Source organism: Camellia sinensis, chromosome 1 (assembly GCF_055761805.1).
Source record: "Camellia sinensis isolate YWXY chromosome 1, ASM5576180v1, whole genome shotgun sequence".
Taxonomy (NCBI): domain Eukaryota; kingdom Viridiplantae; phylum Streptophyta; class Magnoliopsida; order Ericales; family Theaceae; genus Camellia; species Camellia sinensis.
In genome coordinates this window covers 138,330,675-138,339,900 of record NC_138961.1, presented here as the reverse complement: position 1 = coordinate 138,339,900, position 9,226 = coordinate 138,330,675, and the positions used below count along the sequence as shown (strand labels likewise).

At 32.0% G+C, this 9,226-nt stretch overlaps 1 long non-coding RNA gene across 2 annotated transcripts; it reads left to right on the top strand.

Annotated features, from left to right (window-relative positions):
* Nucleotides 1-2,182: 2,182 nt before the first annotated feature.
* On the top strand, nucleotides 2,183-5,511 carry LOC114318922 (uncharacterized). Of its 2 annotated transcripts, none has more exons than XR_003649165.2 (4): nucleotides 2,183-2,444; nucleotides 2,699-2,813; nucleotides 3,024-5,249; nucleotides 5,335-5,511. It is a non-coding gene; the product is annotated as an uncharacterized LOC114318922 (long non-coding RNA). The 2 variants fall into 2 exon arrangements; XR_003649164.2 differs by having other exon boundaries at nucleotides 2,188-2,444; nucleotides 5,204-5,249.
* Nucleotides 5,512-9,226: the final 3,715 nt, after the last annotated feature.

Here is a 9,226-nt window from a genome sequence, read left to right as displayed (position 1 = left end):
AAAAAACATGTACTTCTCACCAAAAACCAAATACCTAGTGGACCTAATGCCTCACGTGGTCCTCAAATTGGATTTATCAAATTTTTCTCTTTTTTTTTTGGGTAGAAAATCACTCAAATAAATTACACTAATTTCTTAACATACTGAATTTTTGATAGAATTTTTTTTGGACCCATAATAGTTTTTTGGATAGATTTTCACTAATGTCAACTATTTAAGTGTAAAAAAACAATAATTGGATCCATAATATTTAAAATCATATCATTTTTTTATTAAGAATTTTTAATAAAACCAAACATTTAAATAATATCACTACAACAAATAAGAGTTTTAGAGACCAAATATTTTGGTCTCTAAAAGTGAAAATTTTGTTGTAAAAGACATTTAGGGATTAATTTCTATCCTCGTGAGGATAGTCGCTAAAAGGTCACCCAGAAAAGTCCAAATAAGGTTTTTAGTGATAAAATTTTGAAAATGTCACTAATAAATAAACTTTTAGGGACAAAATAATTTGGTTTCAAAATTGTTTATTTTTTGAGACAAAAAATTTGGTCCCAAAATGATAATAATTCATCAGAGCATCTCTAACGGTTCACCAAATTTTTCACCAAATTTGAGTAAAAAAAAGACCACTTTCTCAATCTGATACAGACTGCTCCAATGGTTGTCATCAAAGCAGGGGTCGATTGGTGGGTTGACTGGCCGGTCGACCGGTTAGTATATTTTTTTTTTTTACCTCTTTGAACCTCTTGAACCTATTTGCAAGGGAATCGGTCGACCGGCTGGTTGACTGGTTGGTCTCCCCAACGGTCACATACAGTAAATTGGTGAAATATTCCCCCTGTTCTCACTTTGATGAAAAATTTGGTGAATTCTTATTTTGATACTAATTTGATGAAACCATTGGAGCTGCAAAAAGTGACTTTTTCACCAAATTTCAAATCTGATGTAAGGTTTGGTGAAGCGTTGGAGATGGTCTCACTAATGTCTAATTTTTTGTTGCTAAAAATATAATAACGACACTTTTCGAAACAAAAATATTTGGTTCCTAAAACATAATTCTGTCCCTAAATTTTAGTCTCTAAAACTTTAATTTTTTTGTAGTGTATTGATGCATGAATTTTATTACTAATATTATCTTATTACTAATAATATTCCCATTCTTCCTTAAGTTTTGATCATTCAAACATAGCCTAATGTCGAGGAACCAAAAACTTAGACAAATAAAAATATTAACAAAAATAGTACGTGATATAGATTTAACTCCAATACAACGAGACTCGTACTTAAAAATAATATAGACCATATATACACACACACACATATATATATATATATATATCTTTTAATTTTTGGTTGTGGAAGATGAAATCCAAACTACCACGCACATGGCCAAGCTTCCAACATGGCAGCAAAGCAGGCATGTGACAAAGCTGTTGAACTACCAGTCGAGCTTTGTAGCAGATTGGATTTACTTAGCCCAAGTAGAGGATGGATCAAGTCAATGTAAGTCCACTATGAGTGAAAAACATGCTTATCCATTTTTAAAGTATCACAAATATGGGACGCAGTATCAACAAAAGTGGTGTGGTAGAGAACACACTACTACAAAAATAATTAAAGATCATATTTTGATTAAAAAAAATATTTCACTTTTATTAGAAGTGTGATAAAAAAAATTAGATTGATATTTTAATCACACTTAATTTGATTAAGTGTGATAATATTTATTTTTTATGTCACTTTTCAATTAAGTGTGATTATATATATATATATATATATGTGTGTGTGTGTGTGTCTGTGTGTGTGTGTTTTAATCACACGTTTTAATTAAAGTGTGATTATTTATATATTTTTTAATCACACATTCTAATTAAAGTGTGATTATATATACATTACTACTTTTTAATCACACTTTTTAAATAAGTGTGATTATATATAGGTATGTTTGTATAAAATATTCCAATTTGATTTTTATATAAAATATACAATTCCCAATTTTTTTTAAAAAAAAAAAAAAGCCCCAACCCAAAACACAAATTAAAAAAAAAATTCAAATTACATTTAACTCTTTGGCTACTTCTAATTAAAAGAAATATATATCCTTTATAATTAATCCTTTACATGAAAATATATATCCTTTATAATTGATTAGAATGGTCCATAGATCTTTCCAAACAACAAATAAATGGCTGAGATCATTTTACACATTAGAGAGTTCCCACCCATCACACACGCGCAACAGTTTCTTCTTTTCTTCTTCTTCTCTCTCTCTCTCTCAGAACGACAAACGCCTCATCGGCACAACCTTTGTGTCTCCTCCTCTTCCCCGAATTCAGATCTTCTTCCCCAATAGACACCTACCCTCTTCGCTATAGACGGTGCTCTTCATTTCCCTTACAACCTTTCGAAACTCATTGGCTTGGGAAAGACCTGCAATTTTGGTAAGGTTCTAAACCTAGAGATTGTTTCTTTTCTTTTCTGAAACCCTTTCCTTCTTAAATTAGGGTATTTGATTAAACTATTTAGATTTCAATTCAACGATTTCTAGTTGGGGGTTTTGAATTAGGGCATTTGATTCAACAATTTCTTGTTGGGGGTTTTGATTTTTTTTTTTTTTTTTTTTAAATATGTATGTATATATGTACAAGCTCAAATCAATTACAGTAGAGATGTTTGTTTATATATGCTTTTGAAGGTGGCAAGCGATCGATTATGCTCGGTTGAATCACAGTACGATTACATTCTTCAATTTCTCCAAACCAGAGACCGCAGCTTCTCGCTGGAGTCGAGTCAGGTTGAATGCTTCCAAGGTCATCTGCTTCTTCCTCTTCTTCTAAAAATAATTATAAAATCATCTATGGTAAACTTTTACATCATTAATAACCAAACTCTTTTTAAAAAATTTCATGAATCTGTAATAATTTTCTTTAAATACCAATTAATCTAATAATTAAGTAGTATTATATTATTATGTGTTCAACGAAGTGACTTAAGATTATCATGTTAATTGTGTTGGGTAGGTTGGTAAGGGTTTGTCCAAGGACACCAAAGCACAGAAATTGGCTTTCCAACACTAGATTGAAGCTATAAGTTTTCCTTACTCATCTCTATAGATGGACCAAAGGGGAGAAACCTTCAAAGATTGGAACAAAAAATTCCCCCTTATTTTGTTTGTGATTACAATGAATCTCAATTACAATCATGTAGAATAAATCAACAATTTTTGAACTTTTCTTTTATTTATTTATTTATAATTTAGATGCTAGTGCTTTCATCATGTATCCACTTCTATCTATAACTTGTTTGATTGAGTATGTGCTTGTATATTAATTACATATCAGATTGATAATAAATGTTGCCTCAGACTCTCTATTCTATTAAACTAAAAAAATTCAATGAATCAGGGTTTAAGTTATGTTTAGTTTATAGAAATGTTAAATTTCTATTTGACTTAATAATTTCCATAAATATCTATGGCCCAGTATAATGTTTTGTGGAATCAATGATGTTTTTTTTTTTTTTTGGAATTCGTAAATTACTTTAGATTTTTGTGAGAAGGTTTCAATTATTTTCTTCAATAACACTTTTAATTTCTCTCAGTTTGTCAAAAGAATTGCCCAACCCTATGACTGAGGCTTCACATTGTTCATGTATTCCATTATCCGTTTAAGTTAGCATAGTTATGTCAACTTTAAGATTGTGATTTCACATTGTGTTGGGCCATTTTTGTTAACATAGAATTTCCACTTTTTGTCTCTCGGTTGGTAGCTTGCTAATTGTTTGCTAACTTCGAGACTTCAATAGGAACAAGGGTAGAACCAAGAATTCCTAGAACAGCCAAATGTAAAACTAATTACATAATTCACCATCCTTGATAATTGTGTATTTATTCTGAATGCACATCCGGCCTCAATCCATTAAAAGAAAGTGCATTATCTAATTTTAGATTTCAATCAATCATGTTAATGACACTAATTTCTTTATTTAACATATGGGTTCTGAATTTTGATGCCTATTTTTGGAGATTTATGAATATGACTATTGAATTGAAGTGGATTTGTGATTTGCTTCTCCAGCATTTGATGAAAGATGACTTCATTCTCCATTTTACCTTTATTAGCATGCTTCATTAGTTCACAAGTAGTAATGACATTAACAGGTTGTGGCCCTATTGAAAATGACAATCAGGACTGTGTTAAATGACTAATATTTCATGTTTTGTTCCTGTTTGTTTTGTTTTTACTTTTGGTTGGTATAAGCACTGATCTTGGAACTGCCTTTGGAAATCTGGAAACTGGTGTGCAATCATGGATGTTTCGTTGTAAAAGTAACATTTTGTCACTACAACTTGATCATTCAGTAATTATCACATTTAAGATTCCATACAAATGTTTCTAAATTTTCTGTTTTTACGTCTGCTTCCTTATTTTTTTGGATTACTAAGTGGATCACTCTTTCTTTTTTTTGGTTCTATCTTGTTAAGAATTCTGAGGTTGCACAAACTTCATATTAAAGTATTTGCAACACATTAACCTAAAGAAAATTTGACATAAAACTTACTTGATTAAAATCTTAATTCCATTAGGTTCCATGTGGCACCAATATGTAATTCAGAATTTGCACATCAACAGTTAACAAGCTTTGCACAATCAAGTCTACAACTTTTTCCTTGGTAGATATTGACCTCATCTCAAGATTTATAAATGGCGTTACTGTACTTTTATATATTATCATTACATTTCTTATTTGATATTTTTTTATATATTATCATTACATGACCTTTGTCTGTGGTTAAGTGACTATCAATATATGATTTCAATGTAGCAAACTCGTCTCTTGTTGCAGGGACAGATTGTTTTATCTGGTTTAAGAAATGGAGCAATTTGTTTTCTGCATGTTCATGTCTTGAAATAATTATCAATTTTTAAATGGAGATGACAACACTCTTTTAGCTATTAATTTGTTTTCTGCATGTTCATGTCTGACGATGAGTTAACTGCTAAAATCTTTTAACACATGAGTTTTCCTATATTTAAGGGCACGAATAAAATGTTTGCATAACCCTGTTCCTTCTCCTTCTCCTGAGCATTGTTGCCTTGTAGTCATAGTTCATATTCAGCTATCTTAAGATATTTGGTCCATTTTTTTCATGAGAATTGATTATTCAATCAAAGTGGTTATTATTTTTCTATTGAAGCAGGAGATGAAGAGTCAGTATGATGAGAAAAAGTCCGACTGAATCTTTTGTAAGACTAGAATAGTCTCTATAAACAGATAGTTTATTCATATGCTTCTGCGGTTTCTAAATTAATTTGTGTTTTCATTTTTCAGGTCAGAAATTTCTTAGAGAGATGCAAAATATGGCCAAAGAATTAAAGAACTTAGTTTTTAAGTTTTTCATTTTTTAATATATGTAAGCACAATTAATTTTTTTTTATTTAATTTCTTTGCATATACTTTTGAACATTTATTTTTCATTTATGAAATATATGACGTTACTCTATTCAATATGTGGTTATACTTCAAAGTATAGTATACAGTGTGTATTACATTCTTTAAATGTGCATACAAAAATAATATTGATTATTTTTCAAATATGTAGAACCCTTTTTTTATCACAGATTTTATTAGTTATTAATCACACTTAAAAGATGTGATCTAAGTATTTTTAATCACACTTAAAATGTGTGATCTAAATGTTATTAATCACACTTAAAAGATGTGATCTAAATATTTTTAATCACACTTAAAAGGTGTGATCTAAATGTTATTAAGCAAACTTAAAAAGTGTGATTAAAAATGACCACTTTTAATCACACTCCCAAAGATCACACTTTAATAAAACTTAAAATGTGTGATTAAATAGCATACATCACACAAAAAAAGTATGATCTTTATCTGTTTTTGTAAGCATAAAAATATAAAATATATTAAATAAGTTAATAAGATAAAATATCACATCTAAATCATAATTATTTCACTTTTTCTCTCACCCAAAAAAAAAAACAAAAAAAAGTTTCTTTCCAAGTGGAACTAATTTAGCTAGGCTAAACTAGCTAAAAATCAAAAAAGTCAGGCTAAACAAGCTCTTCCCAAACGAACCTAAAGTCACCGTTTGGCAACTTAGTTGGGACTAAAAAATCACCAAAAAAAAAAAACAAAAAACAAAATAGACTAAATAAATCAATCAAAAATGATTTGTTACTCGACCAAAAGGAGATCGAATTGCCCGAATTTATTGCCAGACTATCTCACCTTCTTGACTCATGCCCATTGTCTTTTCTCTCTCCTCTCTATCTCTCTCTTTCTCAGGCCCAAAAGCATTCATATTTTGGCAAAGCAAAGGAAAATACAAAAGAAGTGCTCTGTTAGTTTCAACAATGAAGCATCCATGTTTGGCAAAGTAAAGGAAAATACAAAAGAGTGCTCCATTGTTCAGAAAAATGATTTGAAGACAAATAAGTTTCAACAATGAAGCATCAACAAAACAGTTAACAACAATAACAATGAAGCATTAACAACAATGAAGAATCAACCCAAAAAAAAAAAAAAAAAAAAAAAAAAAAAAAAAAAAAAGAGAAAAAATAGAGCAACCCAATTCAAGAATAAAAAAACAGAGCAACCCAATCAGAAATCCTCCAAGAAGATTATGAGATTCTAAGCAACCAAACGAAGAAAAGAATCAAGAAAAATGGAAATGGGTACCAAGTGTTTTTTTTGTGTAGATCTCTTTCTTTTCTTTTTCTGAAAAAAAAAGCTTTGTCTTCTCTCTCTTTCCATTGTCTCTCTCTATTCTGTTTCTTCACGGCAGACCACCGTCGACGACCACTGAGTTCCCAATTTTTAATCAAAACTATCTCATAAAAATCAACAATCCCAAATTCATTATATAAAAAAAAGAAGACTATCTTCAGTCCCATATCAAAATATTTTCAACTGATTTAAGCAAAATCTATCTTATTGGTTCGTGTTTACTCCTGCCAACGATCAGCGATTTGAGAGAGAGATCATTTCTTCTCATCGGTGAGCGAAAGAGATCATCGGCGGTGAGTAAGAGAGAGATCATCGGCGACGTTGAATAAGAGATCATCGTCAATTGGCAGTGCTGAGCGAGAGATTGTCAGCAGTCGACAGTTTGAAAGAGAGAAAGTGAGAGAGAGAGAGAGAGAGAGAGAGAGAGAGAGCAGAACCATGAGGTGTTTCAAAAATAGAGGAGACAGATGAGGGTGTGTAGTTCGGCTTTTTTCGCGCCCCCTTTCAGAAACTCGAAAAGAAAGCCCTACAATTTGGACTCCCACAGTTCTGAATTTAATCTCACAAGTGCAATGTGAAACTGATAAACACCAAAGAGTCCAAATCTGACAAATCGTTTTGAAAAATTGATTTTGAATCAAAAAGTGCCAAAAGCGGACTGCTTTGTCAGATACAGAGTCACCACCTAAATATTTTATTTTTGTAGAAATTTAGGAAACCCATGACTCGTGCTAAAGGCCACGTGTCCATCATCACCAAAGTTGCCTTAGCTCGGGAACTTAGGTACAAGAGGAAAAGGTCATGAATTGAGCACCCTACTTATCCGATCAAAGGTCGGCCTCTATTAATCATGATATGATTTTTTATAAACATTATATGCTCTTGTTCTGGTTATTAGGCTAGCATTACTAGGTGATGCGCACAAGCAAGTATAGACTAAAATTGCAAGAATTGGAACAACTCAATTTTCTGTTTGTTTGCGAAAATGGTTTGAATTTGCCACCTCAAGTGGGCTTAAATTTTGCAAATTTGCCACCAAACATAGTGAGCTTAAAACTGATTTGCCACTCAACAAAGTGGGCTTAAAATGCACATTTGTTGAATCATTCCAATTCAAACAACAAGCCTTCATCCACAAGCATTCCAAGTAGTTTAGCAAGTAAGCATTTAGCCTCATGGCAAGCATGCTAGACATGGCAACATTCACATTCATGGAAATATGCTAAAGCATTAAAAACTCACCTAGTACTCCAAGCCAAAAAGATATGAGTTAGAAAAAAAAAAGTGTATGATCCCTAACTATACAAGATGTATAATGCAACATATGCAAAGAATGCAACTAATAGGCTCGGCTACTAATATGGCATATGATTCAATCAAATAACATGTGGTTAACACGAATTTAAAGGATTATTGAAATGACAATGCAGTAGAGCCTCGGTGCATGCATGACAAGATGAATGTAAGCAAGCATATGGTATGCTAATTGAAACATGTCCCTAATCTAACCATCAAAATCGATTAAATAAAAAGGAGAAAGACGTAGGGTTGGAAGACATACACAATATTACATTTTGCTCTCACAAAGGAGGGTTCGAATGAATAAACTAAGCTAAGCTAGCGACTAATTAGGGCTAAGCTAATTAGACTAATTATTACAAACCAAATGAATAACTAACTAAAATAATCAACTAATTATTACAACACTAATGTAAACAACCTAAGCAATTAAGGTATTTAACTACGTTGCCACTACTCCGCCTTGGGAAGTAGAAGATGCACATGCTTGATTTCCGCCCGAAAAGACCTCCGTTTTGCTCTCGAAAGTCTCTGATTGCAGAGTTGAACATTTTTAGAACCTTTCTGCTCCACCTTACCAACATTCTGCTGAGGTTTACATCAGTGACCAGTCGGCCATAGATAAATGTTGCCGGCCATCTGCCGGCCAAAAAGGTGGTATGTCGGCCATCTATAGTGCACTGCTGACCATGGTTGGTGGCCTGCAGGCCACTGATGCACTGGATCACCATGCTACAACAGAGTACAAATAGAGCAAAAAGAGGGTTTTTCCAAGGATTGTCTGCATAATTCACCCCTTCTTTTCATAGATAAATCCAAGGAGTTGTGAACTTAAACCACAAACCACCAATCTAAGCAATTTCATCACATGATGGCTTGTGATTCAAGGTGTGCAAGCTCAATTAATGCAAAACAAGAAACTCAAGAAGCATCACCCTATTATGCATAATCAAGGGCAATGAAGACCTAGGAAACTTGAGACATTTCATTATTTTGAGTATGAAATGTCCCAATTTTCCTTATGTTCAATTAATGTCTGATTGAACACACAACACATAAGTTATTATCTTGCTCAATTTTAGTCCTAAGTTGTTAGTTACTCATTTTAACTTACCAACCATTACCTAGTCGAATTAAGTCCCAGAGGTGAGTTAGAGTCCTCTAATGGAAA